The sequence below is a fragment of the Cetorhinus maximus genome, chromosome 2, assembly GCF_964194155.1.
Source record: "Cetorhinus maximus chromosome 2, sCetMax3.hap1.1, whole genome shotgun sequence".
In the NCBI taxonomy this organism is placed as follows: domain Eukaryota; kingdom Metazoa; phylum Chordata; class Chondrichthyes; order Lamniformes; family Cetorhinidae; genus Cetorhinus; species Cetorhinus maximus.
In genome coordinates this window covers 163,264,114-163,278,584 of record NC_135880.1, presented here as the reverse complement: position 1 = coordinate 163,278,584, position 14,471 = coordinate 163,264,114, and positions in this window count along the sequence as shown.

The following is a 14,471-nucleotide window of genomic DNA, read 5'->3' as shown; positions in this document are numbered from 1 at the left end:
TATTCAATGAGCTCTTTCCATGAGCTTTTTCAGATAGAGCCCTTCTTCACAAAAACGCCTTTGCTGTTTTTGAATGTAAGGCTCATTTCAGATCTTGCTGCACTTTTCTGCATTGTTTCCTCAATTGAATGTGTCTGCTATTGATTTATTGCTGGTCTGGCAACTGTATCATCTGTTGACAATTTCCTATCAGTCTCAAAACTGAAGGCAAAGGCAACTTTACCTGAATGAGGGTGTTTTGGCCCCAGGCACCAACTGCAGTTATAACTGGAACTAAGACAAGGAAGGTTTTAGTCCAGAATGAGCTGTGAAACATATGTTTACACTGACTGCCTATGAGGTACCTCTCCACTCATCTGTGCATCTAAGGAACTTGCTGATACATGGATACACATCTATCCAGTCTCCGGATGGTTGTATACAAGAGACACCTCAGAAGATGGGCTATGAGATCCTTTGGAAGCCCCAACACCTGGACTCCGCGGGAATTGCCTGAGAAGTTTCAACTTCCGATGGGCAATTGCTTTGTTCCCTGGGAACATCCAAAAGCGTATCCAAATCTGAGTTAGAATCAGAGACTTTGGAGGGTTCCTGGATAGACTTACCTGATAGTTACCCAGGAAATGTTAGACAAAAAAATCCATGTCTAAATCCTGAGTAAAGACAACTCTTATGCTCTTATGACCCTCCCAACTCCCCACTGACCTCCCTGACTCCCCTCCACTCCCCTAGCCCTCTGACATCCCATTACTGTCTGACACCCTTACCCTCTGACTCCCCACTCTGGCCCTCTGACACCCCCCTTACCCTCCGGCACGCTCCTAACTGTCCGATTCCCCACCCTGATTCTCTGACACACCCATGACCCTCTGACAACCCTCTTCCCCTCTGACCACCCCCCTACCCTCCGACACCCCTGACACTCAACTCCCCACAACCTTCTGACTCTGCCCTGACCTTCTCACTCCCCCCTACCCTCCGACTACCCATTTACCGTCCGACTAGCCCCCTACCCTCTGACTCCCCCGACCCTCTGACTCCCCCAACCCTTCGACTCCCTGACCCTCCGACTCCCCCTGACTGTCTGATACCCTGACCGTCCGACACCCCCGACCATCTGACTCCCCCCTGACAACCCCCTTGACCCTCCGACTCCCCTGACCCTCTGACTCCCCCCCGACCCTCCGACGCCCCCTCTGACTCCCCCCCGACCCTCCGACTCCCCCCCGACCCTCCGACTCCCCCCCGACCCTCCGACTCCCCCCCGATCCTCCGACTCCCCCCCGACCCTCCGACTCCCCACCGACCCTCCGACTCCCCGACACTCTGATTCCATCCCGACCCTCCAACTCCCCTGAACCTCCGACTCACCCCAACACTCCGACACCCCCAACACCCCGACACCCCCCTGACCTCCTCACTTACCCTTGACTCTCCGACTCCCCACCCCCAGCCCTTTGGCTCCTCCCAACCCTTCAACTCCCCAACAGCCCTCCAACACAACCCCAACTCTCCAACTCCCCTGACCCTCCGAAATCGCCCTGACTCTCCGACTCCCGCCTGAACCTCTGGCTTCTGCCCCACCCTCTGACGCTTCCTGACCCTCCGACACCACCTGCCCCCGACTACCCTCTGACTACCTCCTACAACTCCAACTCCACCTCCGACCCTCCGACTCTCCCTGACCCCCCGTCTCCCCTCGTCTGAACATGACCCAACTTCGCCACCCGTCCCACCCTGTCACCCTACCCAGCTGACATGCGACCCGCCCTATCCACTTACCTCACTCACACTCATTCATTATCATACTGAAAATCTATTTAAATGTCTCCAAGTTTTTCGGTGTAATAGTGAATGAAGATTTACTGAAATATGGCAGCTAGTGCTTTAAAAAGGGGGCATGGATGTCATCCCCCGCTGATCCAGCACCATGAAGAAGGATTCCGAGATTTCTGAAGAGGGCCGGTTCGTAAGTCTGAGCCAGGAATCTGGAGTTCCAGTAGGGGGCAAAATAATAGCAGCAGAGTTGCAATCCGATGGTGATTGCCACTCCTTGGAAGATGCGGCCCATGATCTTCATCCCATTCCTCCTTCTTCAATGAGTAACAGCTTGAGTTAAGAGAATGGAGTCAGTTCCTCTGGTCACCTCCACTGCCAAATAACCAATTCCTCCTAAAAATATATGCCCTCATATCTGGTCCAGAGTGAAAAATTGCACGTGCAATGTGAATTTGACATCTATACGTCCGACTAAGAACAATCAGTAACAAGGTAACTGTTTGCAAAACACAGCTAGAGCACAGCAAAGCACCATTTATTACCTATCAGGCCACCCAACATTTTTCACATGAAGACAGGACAAATGGGTGATTCAGAAAAATTTGTCACTTGTTTTGTTTTTAAGAGAACTTCCATTGTCAACACTTGAAAACATTATCCTCTGGTTTGACTGAGAGCAGAGTACATGTACTGACCCATTATACGCACTCACAGACTGTAGATTACAAATGCCAGATATAAAAAAACCAACAGTGCAACTAATCCTTTCTTTCTCCTTTTGTCATCTCAGCAACCATTCTCATTATCTCAACTTGCTGTTAATTGAATGCCGAGTTGGAAATGCACTTAACAATGGGTACGCAAGAAATCTCTCCTCTTTGCACAAGTTGAATGTGTGCCTTTTACTAAAGACTGATAAGGAGACACCGGGTTTTTCCCCTGTGTCATCAACTGAAAACCATGCTTTTAAATGGCCTATCTTTTTTTTAAGGTGCAACTAATGAAAAACAGAAAAAGGGGAATTAAAGGAAACTTATAAATCAAAATGACAATGTTGTCTTTTGAACACTTCAGTTTCTGCAGTGCCCACTGGTCATGGATGTTGGGCACGGCAAGTCAAGGCAAGAGAGGCTGGCAGCCAGAGTGATGCCACCTCTGTGCTGTGCCCATCCTGGCCTTATACATTACCGCCTTGTCCAGACCTAGGCGTAAATCCACAAGAAAGCCCTCTGACTGCCTACACCCACTTCCCCCACTCCCCCCCACAATCATCCACCTCCTCTGTAGTAGGCTAAAAGTCAGGAACATTGGCTTGAAATGGAGCCAGAAGTTAAGGATTGAATTGAACAGAATCTGTAACTTTGCACACTCAACGTCTATCCAAAATACAGACCCTTCAAATATTAAGCAGCCTGGGAGTCCTTCAAAACCTATTTGACAAAATGCTCATTGCACCACTGCCCATTCCAGACGCCAGCATAGAGTCTTCCATTGGGGTCCCTTGCCTCTGGCAGGCAGTGAGATGGAATGACAGTGTGTGCCTGGATGGAATGGCAGTGTGTGCCTGGATGGAATGGCAGTGTGTGCCTGGATGGGATGGCAGTGTGTGCCTGGATGGAATGACAGTGTGTGCCTGGATGGAATGGCAGTGTGTGCCTGGATGGAATGGCAGTGTGTGCCTGGATGGAATGGCAGTGTGTGCCTGGATGGAATGGCAGTGTGTGCCTGGATGGAATGACAGTGTGTGCCTGGATGGAATGGCAGTGTGTGCCTGGATGGAATGACAGTGTGTGCCTGGATGGAATGGCAGTGTGTGCCTGGATGGAATGGCAGTGTGTGCCTGGATTGAAGACAATGGCAAGGAAGTGAACTGTGTGCAGCAGCAGCATGTAAGGGAGAAGATCCCTCCATACAGAATAGAATGGCATGGAGAGAATTTCTGAGAGACGGCCAAGTTATGAGGGGAAGTTTCCTGAGGGAGGCTTCGGGAACTCACACCAATGAAAAATAGCACCTGAATGGGGTCAGATCATATTGCATTGCTCCACATGTTCGAACCTCCTTGCTACATCCAATGGAGTTGGGGATGAGCATGCCTTTTAATTATGCCTGAATGCCTTTGGCCGCAACCTGAGCATGTCTCTCCCCAAATGAAGGGGAGTAATCAAATCTGTTAAATTTAATTGTACATCATGATCATCCTCCAACAATTCATTTTTATCTCAATCATTAAGCACGCACTGGTGGCAATGCTGGCTGCAATCCCCTTCTGTCAATCTGCTATCATTGTATTTGGCTTGACTAATTATAAGACTTTAGATTACATAGAGAGTTGTGGCACTTCCTTTAAGTGTTAGATTAGCTCACTGGTAACAATTGAACTCCTGAGTTGGAAGGTCATGGGTCCAAGATCCACTCCATAACTGATGGACTGCTGCATTGTCAGGGATGCAATGTTTCAGGCTGGATGTTACTCAGGCATCCAGGTTGACATAAAGGATTCTGTGGCACTATATGAAGAGCAGGAACTATCTCGCTATCCTGTTCGAGTAACATTAAAACAGGTGAGAACAGTAGAACTTTTAATTTTATAGCACAGGCACAATGGGCTGAATGGCCTTCAACTGTTCTGGATGATTCTCCAATGCTATCATTCACAACCTCAGGACATTGCAAAGAAATTCACAGTCAAATTAAATGGTTACTATCTTGTTACTATTTGTGGGACTTGGTTGTGAACAGTTGGCTATGCACTTCCCAAGACAACAATGACTACGCTTCAACATTACTTCATTGGCAATGAGGCACTTTAAGACATCCTGAGGATGTGTTCGGTGATTTTTAAATAAAAATTCTGGGGAGAGTTTAGCTGTCGGTGGATTTCCAGCTGGATCTCGCTAATTTCAGCTGGATTCCCACCCACCTGTGGCAAACCAGACCTCAGCAATCTTTGTTGCAAGGTGGACCTTTCACCCAGAATGGGTGGTAAGTGGGCAGGGAGCAGCTACGGACCAGTTGCCATTTGTTGGCATTCGGTGTAAATGTAGGAACTGGGGATCCCGGGGTGGTTGGGGTTGAGGGTGCCGGGAGGATTGTTGGGGGGATGCGGGGATTGTGGAGGTGGGGGTGGGGGGGTGGGTGGCGGTGCGGTTGTCTCGTAGTGTGGAAGGGACAGAAGTGCCCTCAACTTAACTGAATCTCCTGGTTCCACCATGTATCTAGAGTTCACCAGGAGTGAACAACGTGATAGCTTTTCCACTCAGGTTAGAGTTAAAATAGAGGTCAGGACACAATGACATCACTGGATCTTTATTTACATATTTAAAGAATCCCACCTGCTTTAGGTGAATATCATAGCTGCCTGCTTAAAAGAGCAGGTTAAGATTGAAAGCAGAGAGATCGAAATGGGACATTAACAGGTAAGTTACCCAGTTAATTGCCTACTCACCTGGTATTCATTGGACAGACAGTGAAGATTAACCACCCCCTCTTTCTGGATGGTGGAATTCTCTGAATAAAAGATGCCTGTTTTTCAACAAAAAACAGAAGAAAATTACATAGGTTGTGTTAGCAACAGGAAGAGAGAGACTGGTGTTCGAATATACCATGACTGTGGTGGTACACTACCTAAATCACTGGAGCGGAGCAAATCCTAATCCTGCCTAAGAATGGATCAATGTGCATTTGTAACATTAGCAAAGCATTCTTTCTAGTTCAAGATACTTTCTCCAACATTATCTTGTCCTGACTGCAGATTATCTTATTTGCACGTAGGATGTAGCAGCTGAATATTGTGGACATATTCATCTCCTCACTGCTGTCCAATCCTTCATCCACATTGCATTCTGTACATGGCACTGACCTTCCAATACTTTCAGTTTGAACGCAGGCCCACTGATCCTTGTACTTCCCTGTAGTCTGGGATGTCTGTGACCCTACATTAACTTCTTGAAATACCCATTTGCCAGTGAAGATTCTGCTTGCCTAGCCAATACATCTTCCCTATTATATTATGGTGCGTGGTAGTATCTCAACAATGTGATCACAAGACTTGTATAATCTTTAACTATTTACAGATCCCAGGTTACTGTCATGCATGGCACTGTTTCTCTATGCAGGCTGGTTCCAGATTGTTCTCTCTAGACTGTTCTCTCAATCTATTACCATGTGACTCTGTGCATCTTACCGTGCACAGTGCTATTCTTCAGTCCTTGCTCTACCGAGCACCTTTACATTACAATTGCATGCAGGCACATACAACATCATACAACATCCCCTTTTCTTGTCCAAGAAAACTTACCTCCCTTCCAATGGAGTATTACAATACAATCTTTACTTGCTATCCCTTCTCCCCCCACCTCAAGTTTCTGACTTCACAAATTCAGATGACCTTGAGGCTTGACAGTTCTTCCACATCTCGCTTTATCACGTTTGGAGGAATGGTAGTAGTACTCTGTGTTTCTGCTCCTTGTTTATCTCCATTTGATTCACTTTTTGCATTCCTTATGACACAGCAGTTGGTAAAGCTGAGTTATTTAAAAATCCCCGAGGGAAACTTTAAACAACTGTCATAACCTATATTTTCATTCGGTATGTTTGAGATGCAGCTCTAAATTCAGGAATCAGGCCACAAGTTCTCAAGAAGTTTATATATCAAACTACATGAGACATTTACTAACTTACACAAGTTAAATATATACACATGGCTACAAATTACTACTATCATAATCTTTGACAAATTCCCAAATTAATCTCCATTAAGGCAACAGCAACCCATAGACTTTAAGCAGACACCAGGCAAAGCATTTTCATTTTACAAATTTAAAATGAGGTTCCTTTTCACTTGGTTCCTTTGCAGACACAGTGGTAGGCTTACAGGCTTTGATTTTACATTGCCTCTGCCCTGCACACACAAAACTGCTATCGGTTATATCCAGCACATCTCATTGAATGTAAATTCTCATTGTATCAGCAGCCCCTTTGAACTCCACCTCTTCTAACAATAAAACCTCTTTCATAGTACCAATTTTATTAGTAATATAAATATTTCTTGGTCTCTGCTAGCTAGGTGCCAGATTTCACTCCCCTTCTTGAATGCTCTATTCAACAAAATGCAAATGCACTCTACCTCTCTTACATCTCAAAACTAGTATACATCAATGCACCCAGACTAGCTGGCTTTAATCCAATTAAGGCACACCCACAAACTAAACCTCTATTTTGAAAGGAGTTATTTTCAATAACGTTATATACATCAATAGCTTCATGACATCTCCCTCCCTATCGAAAAATGAACCCTCATAATTCTAAAAGACAGCTTCATTTTTAATAACCCATCTCACAATATATCATATACCTATTACACTATTACATTACCAGATGCCTGCATTAACATAACAATGTATATACACAAGTCCTTGGTATCAACAGAAATCATTCCAGTTTAGTATCTAGGTTTTTAAAATGTCCAATTTTCCTTTAAGCTTCAAACTCGTGATAATGCATCTGCGAAAAGATTTTTTCTTGCAGCAATATGTATAATCTGTAGATTAAATGGTTGTAATAATAGACTCCTTCTGAAAAGTCTTGCACTTTTGTTTTGAAATTTGTCCAGAAACTTTAAAGGGTTATGGTCTGTATAAACAATTGTTTCTGATGAATTGTCTGCAACATAAATTTCAAAATGCTGCAATGCTAACACCAAACTCAAGGTCTCTTTTTCGATCGTTGAATATCTTCTCTGTTGTACATTCAGCTTCCGTGAAAATTACCCTATACATTTTTAAATTCCAGTGTCATCTTCTTGTAACAGTACAGCCGCAATGCCTATATTGGCACATCAATGGCCAACTTGCTTGGCATAATTGGGTACTGCAAAAACTGGTGTCATAGCTAATACAGTTTTCAAACTATTGAATGACTTCTGACACTCCAGTGTCTATTGAAACTTCTTGTTCTTTTTTAATAGTTCAATCAGTGGAGCAACCACTTGGCTAAAATTTGATACAGATTTCTGGTAAAACCCACTCATGTCCAGAATTCTCAAAACTTCTTATTTTGTTGTAGGCACTGGGAAATCCACGATAGCCTTGACTTTCGTATCTCTGGGAGTTACCTTACCACGTCTAATGGTGTGGCCTAGATAAGTAACTTGCACTTTTGCAAATTCACTTTTAGCCAAGTTCATCACCAAATTAGCTTCTTGTAGTCAAGTAAATAATTCTTCCAGATGCTGTAAATGCTCCTCCCACGTCAGACTGAAAACGATTAGATCGTCAACATAAACAGCACAATTGCTGAGACCTGGAACTACTTGGTTTGTCAGTCTTTGAAATGTTGCAGGTGCATTCTTCATACCAAATAGCATGACTTTAAACTGATATAGTCCACTTGGCATCACAAAAGCTGAAAACTCCTTTGCTCTCTCCGACAATGGTATCTGCCAATATCCTTTCAGCAAGTCAACTTTTGTGATAAATTTCGATTGTCCCACTTTCTCAATACAATCTTCCAACCGTGGTATAGGATATGAATCCACTTTTGTCACTGCATTCATCTTTCGATAGTCCACACAGTCTTTGTGTTCCATTCGGTTTCGGTACCAGCACAATAAGCGAACTCCAGTTACTGCAACTAGACTCAACGATATCATTTTGAAGTATGAAATCAATTTCTTTTTGTACTTGTGATAACTTTGCCAGATTTAATCTATAAGGATGTTGCCTTATTGAAGGTGAAATTCCTATACATGTATCATGTATAGCTAAATGTGTCTTCCACAAATTATTTCCACAAATAGGTTTGTGTGACTGCAATAGGGTCTCCAAATTGCTTTCACACTTATTTAGAAGGTAACTTAATATTTCATTTAAATTTTCAAGCACCCCCTCATTATCTAATTTGATTAGAGGAAAATCAATTTCAGAGTCCTGCACTTCTACCTCTTTCTCACCATCCACCATCACTAATACCTCTTTTTGTTCCTCTTCCCTGTCAAAGCACTTTTAAAGCATGACACATCCTCTTTCTTCTATCTGGAGTATTTATTAAATAATTTACTTCACTCAATTTCTCTTCAATCCTGTAAGGCCCACTAAAGATTGCACTTAACGAATCACCTAGTACTGGTAACAAAACTAGTACTTTCTCTCCAGAAACAAAACTGCGAGTTTTAGCTTTCTTATCTGCTTTCACTTTCATCACTTGCTGTGATATCTTTAAATGTTCCCTAGCCAACTCACATGCTCTGTTCAATCTTTCTCTGAAATTTGATACGTAATCCAGGTGTATTGTTTCTGAAACAAAAATATAAATACCTGGAAAAACTCAGCAGGTCTGGCAGCATCGGCGGAGAAGAGCAAAGTTGATGTTTCAAGTCCTCATGACCCTTCAACAGAAGTTTCTGAATTTTGACCCACCAATTTCTCATGAATCAATTTCAGTGGTCCCCTTACCTCATGACCATAAACTAGTACAAAAGGGCTAAAACCAGTCGATGCATTAGGAGCACCTCTAATAGCAAATAACTAAAATAGAATTCCTATATCCCAATTCTGTGCATAATCCTGACAGTAGGCTCTCATCATAGTTTTTAAAGTTTGATGCCATCTTTCCAAAGCTCCTTGTGACTCCTGATGATAAGCTGTTGACTTAAACTGTTTTATCCCCAAACTGTTCATTACTTCCTTAAACAGCTGCAACATGTAATGTGACCCCTGATCTGATTGTATTTCTTTAGGTAAACTATATCTTGTAAAAAAATAATTAACTCCTGTACAATATCCTTAATTGTAATATTTCTTAAAGGCATCGCTTCAGGAAAACAGGTAGATGCATCCATTATTGTCAGCAAATGCTGATTTCAACTTTTAGTCTTAGGGAGGGGTCCTACACAAGCAATCATGACCCTGGTAAAAGGTTCTTCAAATGCTGGTATTGGGATTAAAGGTGCCAGCTTAATCACTGCTTGTAGTTTTCCTGTTATTTGACACGTATGACAGGTTCTACAGAATTTGACTACATCCCAATGCAATCCTGGCCAAAAAAACCTCTGTAACTTTCCTGTGTTTTTGTAATTTCTAACTGTCCCCCCATTGGAATTTCAATGTCAATCCTCAGAATTTCATTTCTATATCCTAATGGGATAACAATCTGATGCACCTCCCTCCAGCTTTCATTTGCTGAGACATAATCCGACTGTCATTTTCTCATTAAAATATCTCCTCGAAGATAATAACATACATTTTGCTTCTGTTTCTGAATAATCTTTCTGATATAACTGTTTTAATTGCAAATCATTTTTCTGTAACTCCACTAACCTCTTTGAGGTAAACATTTCTGCTGAACTGTCCTGTATTCCTTCCTCCTGAACAGTGTTATCAAACGCAGTGCCAGCTAATTGGATTTTGACACCTTCTTCTTGCCTTTGAACTGCCTGCTTGTCTCGTTTGTCTTGTTCTTATGAGCCTTTGATCTCATTACAACCCAATCAGAAAACAATCCAGGATGTTCCTTCTGTAACACCTCTGTTGAAAACACTTCTACAGGCTGCTCAACTACCACAGGCATCACCCACATTTGCGATCCAACTATATCATTACCCAGAATAAATTGAACCCCTGCAAATGGGCAATTTTTCCACCATTCCAATTACTTTACTTGCCTTTCATTTGCTCTTTAAATTTACCTTCCACAATGGAATAGATTTAACATCTCCATGATTATTATTATTATCTGCTCCTGCCATACTCCCTTTGAACAAATATCACTATCCCACAACATTAAGGATTGACTAGCAGCTGTGTCTCTTAAAATTTTAACATCTTTACCTACTCAACCCTGTACACATGAAAAGACTTTCCCTTCACACACAAAACTTTCTGCAACCTGCTCCTCAGAATTCTCTTGCGTAAACTGTGAAAACATTCTCACTTCTTCACCCATCACTGATTTTCCCTATTTCACCTGTAAACAAACCACTAGTTTCTCCTGTGCCTGAACCTCAGAACCCACAGTACTTTTAATTCCAGAGCTTTTCTGCACCCCAACAATTCCAAAAGATTTTTCCTGCAACCTTCATCACATTTACTTCGTGTGCCCCACTTTATTACAATGAAAACACTTCAATTTTCGAATGTCACTTCAACCTTCAGTGCCTTCTCTTTTATTCTGAGAATAAAACTTCCTGGGAACTTCCAGATACTCCTTCACTTCCCTGACTACCTACCTTCCTTTCACCTTACCACTTTTTATCCTTTTCCAATTTGAAAGGGTGATGAGAAAAAGGTTTTGCTCTATGAGCTAACTCATAATCATCAGTTACCTCTGCTGCTTGTCTTACAGAGTCAACCCTCTGTTCCTCCACATGAGTTCTCACTACCAAAGGGGTTGAATCTTTAAATTCTTCCATAAGAATTACTTCCCTCAGAGCTGCATACGTTGTTTCTATTTTGAAACCCCATATCCACTGGTCAAAATTACTTCATTTTACTCTTTCAAACTCAATATAAATTTGCCCAGGCTGTTTTCTCATATTCCTAAATTTCTTCCTGCAAGCTTCAGGAGCCAACTCATAAGCACTCAAAATAGCCTTTTTCACCATATCACAATTCATTGACATTTCTTCTGATAGTGAAGTATATACCTCATGTGCCCTACCGAACAACTTAGAGTGTAATAATAACATCTAGTTTTCCTGCGGCCATTCCATCTATTTAGCTAGCTTCTCAAATGAAACACAGAATGCTTCAATATCTTTTTCCTCAAACTGTGGAAGAGCTTGTACAAATTTAAACATCTTCCTATTGGGTTCTACTCTGGAGATAAGCCCTTCCTCACCTACTGGTGTCTCTTTTTTAACTGCCAACATTTTCAGTTGGAATTCTCTCTCTCTCTTTTTCTCTTTCCTCTTTTTCTATCTTCACAATTTCTAATTCCCTTTTAAAAGCCATTTCTCTGTCCTTTGCTTCTAATTCAAGCTTTTTCAGTTCCTTTGCTTGTTCAAATTCAAGGGTTTCATTATCCACTCACAGTTTGGAATGTTCTATGGTTTTTCCTTTCAATGTCTCCTCTTTTTCATTTACCTGCTTCTTCAGCTCTTCAGTCTGTTTCTTGTAGTTTTCAGCTTCCTCCTGGAATAGTGAACATTGCTGAGTCTTCTCTGTCAACTGGTTCTTTGGTTTGCTCGAGTGATGTTAAATTCATTTTGCTTCTCTTTGTAATTTTCCAGAGGAATAAACTTTGACCTAAGGGATTCTTGTAACATTTGAAGGACTGCCAACAGGTTTTCCTTTTCTTTGGAAAGCTCACTTGCTTCATGAGTTTTCCTGTAATTCAGCAAAGTCTCCTCAAGTTTCTTCTGTTGTTTAAGACGGTCTTCATTTCTTCATGTTGCTGAATGGTTATGTAAGCCTTTTGCATTTGATCTTGAAGGACAGTCAACTGTTCTTTCAACTGTTTATTTTCTTATTGACTTCTTGCAAACTCACTCTGAGCTTCAGTGCATCATTTTGTTGCTGCTGATAATTTCAATGCAGCTTTTTCTGAAGTAATATTCATTATCCTCTGTAGCTCCTCATGTTTTTCCATGGCTACATATTGATCCCTCAAAGAATATTTCAGGGTCTCAACTTATTTGTGTGCCTTTTCCGCCTGCTATTTTGCCTGGCTGTACATCTGGTTGAATTTTCCCAACTCCTGCTTTGATTTGCCAACTGCGGAGTTGAGGGTTGTTATTTCCTCCTGGCACCTTTGTGTTGTCTCTGAAATTTGTTTGTTCAGATCTAGAAAAGCTTGGTTCCTTGAAGACTTTGGTTTATCTTGAGTTTTCAAAGGTATATACTCAGCTTGAATCTTGAGCTTCAAACCTTCCAGTTCAACTCTGATGTGAACATTTTCCTGTAGAACAGCTTCATTAACTTTTTGTATATTTTCCTTCTTTTGAGTTACCTCAGATAGGTCTCCTTCATTCACAGCCATCTGCTCACTCCACACTTCCATCTGTGTCCCTCGCTCTGGGGTCATTTGGTTCCCCCTCTCTGGGGCTTTCTGTCACCCTTGCTCTGGACTCTTTTGCTTCCCCTGAACTGGAATTTTTTGTTGTCTTCTCTCTGGGGTTTCTTGTTGCCCTTGGCACTTTATTGAGAGTTGCCCTCTGTCTGGGGTTTCTTGTTGCCCTTGGCGGTTTCCCTCTGTCTGGGGGTCTCTTATTGCCTCAGTGGAGTTACCCTCTCTCTGGGCTCTCTTCCAATTTTCTGTCCATGGCTGTTTTCTTGTAGTTACAGCTTTAAATTGTGTTGCCACCACCGTGTACCATATTACGCTAAGGTTGGCAGTGCTGGTCGCTGCTACAAGATATCACATCAGAGAAAGTACCATAATCTGACATGGTGATCCATGTTGATATCAAAGGTGACAGCTAAATGCATGAACCCAGAACAGCATCCCACGGTATGAAACGCTAAAAGAACTGAAGCCTAACCAGAGAGACGAGCACCTGAGAAGAAAACTTGAAAAGAAAGCGTCGTGTTGCCTCTTTAAGACGGTGAGGGTAATAAACTGTTTTTTTACACCCAGGCTGTCGGCAGCTGTTGGCTTGCTTTGTTGTGAGGTTCCCAAGCTTTTGTGCTTTTGGTGGGCTCCCTGGTGATTGTGGCCCTTCTCGTTTTTTAAACTTTAAAAAAAAGTTTTCCTTTGTTTAAAAAAAAAACTGCAGTGATTTCGTCTTTTAAACTCTGCGGGTTTTCTTCTGTTTTTTTTGCACGTCCCGCACTCTGTGAGGCCCAGTGGGCTCTCATTCCGATCGGGGCCTGTTTTTTTTTAAATTTAAAGCTGCAGCACCTCTATTTGTGTGCTGTGCCTGCCTTGTTTATCGTTCAGGTAACTTTCCTTTCATTCAGCAGCATCTTCTTTACTCTGCAGCTTTTCTTCTTAAACTTTTGACTCTGCCAGCCGATTTTTACAGTTTTTTTTTAAACCCTCATTTTTTTCACTTGCAGCTCTCTTTCAGCTGCCTTTTGGATGCCAAAATGGGACCGCCACCCATTTTAAAATGTAAGTACTGCTAATTTTTTTCTATTTTTTCTCACCGTCTAGTGAACTGTGTCACTTGGGATTTTGCGCATTTTGTAATGTTGCTCCCCCCGTCTTGCGATCTAAGCAGTTTTTTGCTCTGCACCACTCAGGGGTCTTGCAATGGTCTTCCGCTCACTCTGGTGGATTCCTCAACTTCTGTTGAAAACTTATTCTCCAGATATTCTCAGAGAGAAAAAATAAATAATGAATGGTGACAGGAGGCTGAATGCAGCTGGTGTGTGGTTGAGTGGGATTAGGGAATAGGAGGAGCAAACACAGGGAATATTGCCGTAAAATAATATTTGCAGTGTACCTGTGACATTTTACATCTCCCTCGGGCTTACTTAATATATCTTTATGATAATATTGCAAATTACAGCTGATCCCCATAGATAATGATGTGTTATATATGTTTTTTTCCTTCTTTTTTTCCCCCTATGCTCCTAAATCTGCAGCAAAGCTTCTCCAACTTTTTCTTCAAGCTTTCTTCTTAGGTGCTCAACTCTCTAGTTAGGCTTCAGTTCTTTTAGCGTTTCATACCTTGGGATGCTGTTCTGGGTTCATGCATTTAGCTGGCACCTTTGATATCACCAAGGATCACCATGTCAGATTATGGTACT